Source organism: Camelus ferus, chromosome 17 (genome assembly GCF_009834535.1).
Source record: "Camelus ferus isolate YT-003-E chromosome 17, BCGSAC_Cfer_1.0, whole genome shotgun sequence".
Lineage (NCBI taxonomy): Eukaryota > Metazoa > Chordata > Mammalia > Artiodactyla > Camelidae > Camelus > Camelus ferus.
In genome coordinates this window covers 21180954-21190815 of record NC_045712.1, presented here as the reverse complement: position 1 = coordinate 21190815, position 9862 = coordinate 21180954, and the positions used below count along the sequence as shown (strand labels likewise).

The 9862-nt window shown below is 41.9% G+C and overlaps 1 non-coding gene across 1 annotated transcript; it reads left to right on the top strand.

Annotated features, from left to right (window-relative positions):
- Positions 1 to 8450: 8450 nt before the first annotated feature.
- On the top strand, positions 8451 to 8554 carry LOC116657336. Its single transcript, XR_004312457.1, has one exon. It is a non-coding gene; the product is annotated as a U6 spliceosomal RNA (small nuclear RNA).
- The last annotated feature ends 1308 nt before the right edge of the window (positions 8555 to 9862 follow it).

Genomic DNA, 9862 nt, shown 5'->3' with positions numbered 1-9862 from the left:
AAAATCTCAAATGTATGAGTGAGATGGAAGCCCCCAGAGGCATCTGTAAATATATTCTGGATGTTACTGTTGCTTAGGGGAGGGCAGTTGGCCCTGTGGCCTCTTAGGTCAGTGGGTTTGGAATCCACTTAAAGGGCTTAAAAACCAAGTTCAACACTGGGGATCCCTCCTTGTGCTGGCTGGCCACCCTACAAGTCCCGAGGGGGTCCAGCAAGAGAGGCGTTTACTCTGGCCCAGCGGGTCACCATCAGAAGACAAACCCTCTATAGCCATGTCTTTGCCAGGGCTCCCAAGCACTGCGGTCTCAAAGAGCAGACACACGCTGGCCTCTGTGGGATAGGCTGATTTGAGGTTGGCAGAACTTGTAAGGGAAACAGTCTCTTTTCTACAATCTTGACTACCTACCCCATAGAAAATAGAATTTTCCTCCACTTCTGTCTTATAAGACTCACTCCAGTCTGTGCTAAGCATTTTACATACATAATACCTAAACTGACCTGAAGGCTGTCATTATCCTGATGTTACAGAAGGGGACATAAGCATGGAGTGGTGAAGCAACTTGCCCGAAGACACACAGCCAGGATTTAAAAATGAGTCCTGCAGATCAAGAGCCCTGATCCCAGGGCGAAAGCAGACGGCAAAGATGGAGAAAGAAGAGGCAGAAGGGATGGAAAGGAAGAAGCGGCGGGCGGAAGACAGAGGTGGGAAGGATGGAGGAAAGGTACGAAGAACAAAATGGGGAAGAAAGACAGGTGCTGAGACAATTCTCCCAGGAGAGTGGTGAGAAAGAATTACATCTGCTCTCCACCCTTTGTTACAGAGGATTAGCCTGCAGGATATCAAATACCCATATTTAAATCAAAACTGTAATTATTTGCATGTCCTCGATGAAGTGGTCACAAGGCCAAAATTAGATGGTCTCTTCTTATCTGTTTTCTTTTGTTTTGAACCTAGCTGTGCAGTCTCAGAATAGTGCATTCTTCAGTTTGCTTCCAAATGTCCCTTTTCATGATGGAGAGTTTTCACGTGGGTGTAAAACAACGTCCATACCTTTGAACCATGTCACCCAAGCCAGGGGCTGAACTCCCAAGGGGCTCATCTATTTCTTCCTTTTTTGGTCAGACTTTTGCCAAATACCTACTGTGTGCCAGGAATGATGCTAAGCCCTGGAATGCAGAAATGAATAAGCCCTGCTCCTGCTTACAAAGGCTCACATAAAGCAGGCTATCTAGGCACGTGGAATAGCGATGCGCGTAAAGCTTAATACACAATGGGGTACTGGGAGCCACAGCAAAGAGGAAAAGCAGACACATTACCAAAGAAAGAAGACATTACGTCAGCGTTGGAGACGGGGCACTGAATTTGGATACATAGACCTTTGGCCTGTCCAGCATTGATTCCTCCTTCCTCCGGTAGGAACACTTGATTCTCCTTTGAGGAGTCACCTCCTAGCCAGGTTTGGTGGAGCTGGCTCCACCTCCTGCCAGAACATCTTTGGGCTAGGAAACCAGGGCGAGTGAGCATTAATGAATGGTGTGCAGTGGGAGGAGAAATGTGAGTCAGGTGGGGACTGTGGGAACACTTTGAGGGTAAGCAGTGAGGTCTAGGCCAGGAAGGAGGACGTGAGGGATTTCTCTTAGAGACGAAACACTATGAGGCTGAGTGATGATGGTGCAGCCTGCAACCTATGTCCACATCTACAGGACATATGGCTTTGACATATTTGGGACTATCAGTACGGAAGTCAGCAACTGTCTTTTAAAAGTAGACCCTCTGTTTCTGTGGTCTCTCCAATGCAATTCCGTTTGTAAACATTCACGGTTTAAATAAATTAAATTCTTAATTTGAGCCTTTAAATTCAAATACTCAGGAGAGAGAAAGAAGGAACTTACATTCCCTGTGCCCATCAGGAATAAAATTTGAAATAACTGATTTCTCTCTGTAGATTCCTCAATTTGCTGCTAAATCTAAAGTGATCACAAAATGAGGGTGTTGTTAGCAGAGAGCCATGACGAGCCAGGCTCTGGTTAAGCACAAGCTCTGATGAGTTAGGTTCTGGTTAATGGAGAACTAGTACTCATTACACTCCTTCCTGGCACTGGAGAATCCATGCAGTCACTGTCACACTTACTATTCACAGAGGTAATAGCTCCTGGGAGCCTACCATATGCTGGACATGGCGCTAAGCTTTTTACCTAAAGGTCATGCTCCCAACAGCCTTGAAGCCCAGGGAGGTTGAAAGATTTGCTTAGGGTCACCCAGCCAGGAAGTGACAGAGGCAGGACTGAACCCATCTGTTTGACCCCAAAGGCAACCTATATATTACTGAAGCAGAAATATTCTGGGTCATTCCTAGTGGCCATTAAACCATGGTGCCCTCCCTGGAGCTCCGTAGACTGTTCAGTTAGAGAAGGCTTGGCTTACCACAGGGGTTCCAGATTGTTGCACCAGTAATGTTCCTAATCATGAAAAGTTCTGCTTTCAAAAGGTGTCTATTCTTTAGTTATAAGGAAGCAGAGAACATCTGTCTGTAATAACAACCCCAACAAATGCAGCCCTCCCCATCTATGGCTCTAAACTATTACCAGGCAGAAACAAGTACGTGGAGGAAGTTTCTCTCCGGAGAATGCTCCAGGACCTTACAAACATGACCCCATTAATCCACTCAATACCCGGATGAGACAGGTAGTTGGATGTTACTATTCTTCTCACTTTCAAGATAGAAAACCTGAAGCCAAGAGAGATTAAGCAATTAGTCCAAGGTCAAATGGTGAGCTAGAGACAGACCTGGAAATGAAACAATTATCTTCTGAAATTCCAATCAAACACACAGACTGACTGGCTAGTTTCCACTGTGTGCTAACATCCAGTTAGATGCCCTCACCACAAAATGACTGGCTTTTAAAGGAGATTTCTGCAGCTGTGTTTGCCTGAATTTGTATGGACTGGGTTCATACCAATGTCCCAGCTGACATCAGGTTTGTCAAAAATATTGGCTGAAGGAAAACACAGCTCCTTGCCCAAACGTGGTATCTATTTTACCTGCTCTGTTACATTCAATCACACCTACAAGCGCCGTCTTTGTAGGATAAAGGAAGAATTGTTCTACACAGCAGTCCTGCTCGTGTTTTCTTTTCTTCACAGATAAGCTGCAGCACATAAAAAGGTTTAGGGGGCATCTTGCAGTTTACTCCTATATTGAGACTGAGAAAAGATGAACATAAACCATTTCGGAGCTGCACAAAATCTGGACTGCAATTTGCCCTTATTGTCACTCTTCAGTCAAATGCCCCGGACTCTTCCGAGTGGGATACTTTTGACAGTAGGTGATATTGTATGAGCCAAAGTCACAGCTTAGGAAAAGAGAAGACTTCCACTGAGCCAGGAAGAATCCATGCTTTTACTAACAATTGCAAGGAGATGTGCACAGAAAATTGGTCTCCTGGAGAAAATGCTCTTGATGATTCCTCTTGAACAATTTTGCAAAAGGCCCTGCCCCTCCATAAATACCTGGAGCAAATTTTTATTTCTTTCTGCTTACTTGAGTCTTAGGTTATTTGAGATCAAGTACTCTGTTACCAATTTTGATTGGTCTGGGGCAACATGAGATATCAATGAAACCACTGTTGTCAGAAGGAAAACAGGCCCATTTCATTAACTTGGTAGAAGGACATCTACACTTTTAGAAATGGCCACGTGCCATGCTCTGAGCTTGTTCTTTAAGAATTCACTCTGATCACTTTTGGATTTGTTGAATTTCAGTTTCTCTGGCCAGTCAAATAAGACTCTTGGAGAAATTCTTCTCCCATGATCTTACAGTTTCTGGAAGTCCAGGAGATTTGGGACTGGCCATCCTAAGAAATTCCAATTCTGTCCCCTGTCACTGCTCGACCTGCTCAACCTATTCTCACCCTCCTTGGTCCTGTGCTGGTGTGGACAGCTCCTTCCAGAAACACAAATGACCTAAGCCTACTGCAAGAACGCTAGCTTGCTAATGCACCGACATTGCAGGGGAAAAAATATTAAGCTTATCCATTATCTTCTTTCTTAAATAACCAAAACACTTTGGAGGAGTCCAAAGGCAAGAAATTCTTTCCCTGTAACCCATCTTAACTTCCTTTCTCATAAACTGAAAACATGATGCTCGGATACCAAAGAATCTTCAACTAGAGTCCAGGGTCTAAGTCCAACATCTTGCAAATGACCATCTTGAGCATTTCCAATTGGAGTTATGATGTCTTAATATTTCTACACGTCCTACTATACTGCTGTCTTGGGATATTTCCATGGAAACCATCAAGCTACCTTGTTTGAGGGATGTTGAACAGCCAGGCATCCTTTTCAAACAACCAGGGTAAACTGAGAAAGGCAACAACATTACCAAAGGAACACTGAAAACCAAGGCCATGGATTGCGGTCAGAGGCAAGGTACTGATTCCCAACCAACCCATTGCTAATCCTAAAGCCTAAATTCTCTGTCCAGATGTGTGCAGCATTTGGGAGACAAAGAGGACATGGTCCTGCCAGTGCAAAGGCTTCTGATGGTGTTTTGCCACACTGGGATCAGTCCTTTTTCTGTTTTATAACCAGGCACACATTTCTTATCATACAGGTTGGGCATCTCTTTCCTGCATTTTAAAACTCTGGTGTTTTATTGTCCAAAACCTTTGCTTTTGACTTGAGATCACGTGTTTTGTGGAAATACAAGTGGTAATTACACAAGTCTTTCCTTCCCTGCCATTGGCAACAATTACCAGGGAAATTTACAGCCCCCAACATCCAGATCTAGTAACTGGTTGTTAAAGGTGGTTGAAGAAAACACTGACATGGCAAATGGGATCTGAACAAGGACCAGCTCAGCAACAATTCTTGTGAGACAATGGCTGGGAGTACACAAGTGACCATCCATTATATATTTCATTAAACATTTCTATTATTTATGATAATATTGCTAGTAATAATATTTATCAATTCCATTTGTTCAGAATCTACTGCATGGCTGACATTGTGTTAAGTGCCCATTTGATCCTTGTGTTTTGTTTTTTTTAAATCACAATTTTCTGGGAATGCATTATAGTTTTAGGATTAGAAGACAGACCCAGAGAGACTAAGTAACCAGGCCAGGGTCATTTTTTGGGCTGTGATGAAGTCAGGATTTTAACCTTCCCAGAGAAAACACATTCTGGGATCAGGTAGGTAACATCCTGGGTGAAGTTGGCCAGGTGTCACCTTTTAGAGAGAAATAAGGACAATGGAGAAATATTGAACACTTCCCCAAGTCCCCAGACTCCAAGCCTACCATTACTGCCCTGGGAAAAACCCCTTAAGACACAGAACTGGCCAGATAAGAAATATCCAAAGCCTAAATTCATTCCAAGTGCAGGGCAAAGTCAGCATAGTCCCTAGTTTTCCAGCCTCTGTAATTTGAAACTGGACTCATGCTTAATGACATTTTTTAGGATGAACCTCTTCAATGAGACATAATATACAGACAGAAAGGTATACGAATCCTAAGTATACTGCTTGATACATTTTCATAAACCAAACATAACCATGTAACCAACTTCCAGGTCAAGAATCAGAGTGTCACGAGCATCCCAGAAACATTTTCTTGTGCCCTTACCAGTTACAAACCCTTCGAAGGTTAGTCATCCTGAACTCTAACCACATGGATGAAATGTGTCTGTTTCTGAGCTTTACATAAACGGAGTCACACAGTGTGTCCTCTTGTGTCCCCCTGAATTCACCTCGTATTATGTGAGATTCATCTATGTTGTGGTAAATAGCAATAGTTCCTTCTCGACAGCTTTTATCCTCAAATCTATTGCTTGGTATATGCACCTGAATCCTTTATAGCTGAGCCTCTAAGGAGGAAGACTTCCTTCTCTGAAAACAGGTTCTTAAAAATTGAACCAAGTCACTCAGGACTTTGCTAGAGTTATGAAGAGAGCTTTGTTGTTAAAATATTTTTAGGAATTTGCGATTAGCAGATACACACTACTACATACAAAACAGATAAACAACGTCCTACTGCATAGCACAGGGAACTGTATTCAATATCCTGTAATAACCTATAAAGGAAAAGAATCTGAAAAAGAGTATCTGTCTGTCTGTCTATATCTGAATCACTTTGCTGTATACCTGAAACATTATAGATTACATTTCAATTGCTAAAATGAAAAAAAAAACTGAAATAGAAAAAAAAATTTCTAAACATTTTCTCACTCTATGTTCCTGCATCCCATGTCAGGTAGTTAGGAATCATGTTATTCCCACTGGTTACACTCAGAAAAAGAGGGTGCACGCAGCTACCTGACTGCATGTGACCATAGAGCAAGTGTGGCAAAATTGTTATAAAACTGAGATTTTGGCTGAGGTGTCATGATTGCCAATATAATGCTGTTTCCACCTGAACGTACGTCCTGATGCTCCTTTCTGGGTCAAGGCCCTATTCAAAGGAAAAACAAACCAGTCTCTAATGATGTTTTGCTGTGAGTGTGTCATACTGCTATGTGACTTTGACATTTGCCTTCTTAGCATCCATTTTTCCTTCTTATGTGAGCGTATAACCTTTCCCCTTTTTCAATCAGCAAGACTGAGGTGGCGTCCATCCCTAGTGGAGAAGAGAATGTGACTCCTCCCCTAGGGAGAGGGATGTAGGGCCTGGGGTCTCACTTGAGACCTTGAGAGTGCTCAAGAATGGATTACCATGAAGGAAGCAGAACCAAGAAAAGGAGGGTGAGCAGTCATTTGAGCCCCTGGGACAAGCCACTCCTGAAACCCATTACCTCTAAACTGCTCACTGCGTGAAGCCATATTTGTGTATGTATCTGTATGTGTATATATTTACTTTTGCTCAAGTTGTCTTGTCTTACAGTTTTGTTTTTTTCTTCTTTGGTGGTGGAGGGGACTACTTGCAAAAGATAAGAATTCTAACAGTTATACTTATTCAAATAAATACTCGTATTTCTCCTCTCGAATTCAAATAGCCGTAACTAACCTCCTTAACCAGTGAGTTGCAGTTATGCAGACATGGAGGTTTTGTCTTGAATTTATGCAGTTTCTCTCCTGAGTGAAGTCACAGTGTTAGCACAGACAACATCTGTTTTTAAACCATAGAAATGCTGACTTTGCCCTGCACGTGGAAAGTGGTCTACGCCATCCACACTGATTGTTTCTGCTGTAGATAATGGAAGCAGTCCCACAGGGGAAGGTACGGCTACAGGTGGCAAAGGTATTTCCACCTGGAAGAGAAACATAGCCTAAACAATAGACCAAACAATAGATTGTTGTTTTAGATAATTTTGGCCCAAAAGACTTCGGGGATTTTTTTTTTTATCCTTTAGCCAGTGCATCCTCTACACTGCCAGCAGAATGTTCCATCTAAGACAGAGCTCCATTCATTTATCTCTGCACTTTATGCATCTATCATAAAGTAAGGGGAAGGAGTAACTATAGCGGGACAAGGTGACGAACACTTCTCCAGCCAGGTTATCGATCAAAGTTAACATCAACAGCCAAAACCACGCTGACAGTATACACCCTTAATATGATGTGATGAAAATGGCATTTTACTTCTATAGTCTTCTGTCCATAACCCACATTTCCAGTCGAATCATGAGAAAAGATCAGATACCTCCTAGAAAAGGGGCAGCCTCCAATATACCTGACCTGTCGTCCTCAAAACTTCAAGATCACGAAGACATACAAATGACACTAGGCACATGAAAAAATGCTCAATATCACTAATTATCAGAGAAATGCAAATTAAAACTACAATGAGGCATCACCTCACACCAGTCAGAATGGCCATCACTGAAAAGTTCACAAATGATAAATGCTGGAGAGGGTGTGGAGGAAAGGGAACCCTCCTACACCATTGGTGGGGGTATAGTTTGGTGCAGCCGCTATGGAAAACAGTATGGAGATTCCTCAAAAAACTAAAACGAGACTTACCATATGATTCAGCAGTCCCACTCCTGGGCATATATCTGGAGGAAAGTCTAATTCAAAAAGATACATGTACCCGTGTTCACAGCAGCACTACATACAATAGCCAAGACCTGGAAACAACCTAAATGTCCATCGACAGATGACTGGATAAAGAAGATGTTGTATATTTATACAATGGAATACTACTCAGCCATAAAAAAGAATAAAATAATGCTATTTGCAGCAACATGGATGCATCTGGAGATCATTCTAAGTGAAGCAAGCCAGAAAGAGAAAGAAAAATGCCATATGATATTACTCATACGTGGAATCTAGAAAAAAAGAAAAAAAAGAGGATACTAACAACTCATCTATAGAACAGAAACTGACTAGCAGACATAGTAAACAATCTTATGGTTACCAGGGGGAAGGCACTGGGAAGGGATAAATTTGGGAGTTTGAGATTTGCAAATGTTAGCCATTCTATATAAAAATAGATTTTAAAAAAGTTTCTTCTGGTGCTTGCTTTGGCAGCACGTATACTAAAATTAGAATGATAGAGAAGATTAGCATGCCCCTGCACAAGGATGGCATGCAAATTTGTGAAGTGTTCCATATTTTTATTGTAAACTGACTATAACCCAATTAAAAAAAGTTTCTTCTGTATAGCGCAGGGAGCTATAATAATATCCTGTAATAATCCTTAATGAAAAAGAATATGAAAACGAATATATGGTATATATATGCATGACTGGGACATTGTGCTGTAAACAAACAAACAAAAGCAAAAAACAAAAAAACGAGAGTGTGAAAAACTCACAGCCAGGTGGAGCCTAAGGGGACATGACGACTAAATGGAATGTGGTTTCCAGATGAGCTCCTGGAACAGAGAAAGGACATCAGGTAAAAGCTAAATAAATCTGAATGAAGAATAGGCTCAAGTTAATAACAACGCATTAACGTGTGTTCCACTAGTGACAAATATACCGTACGAGTGTAAGATCTCAATAGTAGAGGAAACTGCATCTGTGCAGATGGGAGGTTATATGGGAACGCTCCCTACTATCTGCTCAATTTTTCTGTAAACCTAAGACTGTTCTAAAAAAATAAATCCTACTAAAAATCAAGTTTATTTAAAAATCCGCCTCTGGTTTTTTGTCCCTGCAGGAGGGTTTCCTAAAATTCAGAGATCAAAGTGGGTCCTGGAAATGATTACAGGGGTCACAGGCAGTCTGAAATATCCCTGAGCGAGAGTGAAATCTTCCTTCATGGACCATTTTTAATCCTTCTGATTCAGCAACGAAAAGAAACTCTGTTCAGCCCTACAAACACATCTCTCACCTTTGCCAGTTTCCCTTTTCAACAAAGAGAGAGAAAGCTTCAGACTCAGAACTCTGTTTTGATTATTGATAATTTATATTTATCTTTATTGCTCTTACTTTCACTATGTTGATTGTTCTTATATTTGGTGATGGCTATGTACGGAAAATCATCCTACTTCCTCCTCATTTATGACTGTGGTACTTTTTTCTTAAAGTAAATTTATTTACATAAAACAGCCTATTGAAGAAAGTACTTAATTCAGACTATGTATTGTCTTCAGACGTAGCAAGAATCAGGCAAGCAGCATACAAGTTACTGGAGTTGAGAGTCAATGGCCAACAGGATTAGGTCTCAACCCCTCAGCCTGGTACTCAAGGCCCTCTCCCACCTGGGGACATCTGTCCAGTCTCCTGTCACCAGATGCTCCACCTTGCAAATCCATGGATGCCTAGGAGATCAGATGCTGATGCCCAGACACCAAGGGCTTAGAAGAAAGAAGAGAGGCCCATGGAGAGCAGGTTTAAATGCAAGGTGCTCAGCTTTGTCTGGGATTTCCTTCCACGTGTGGCCTGAATTCCTCTAGGCTCTACACTCCCATTCTCTCATC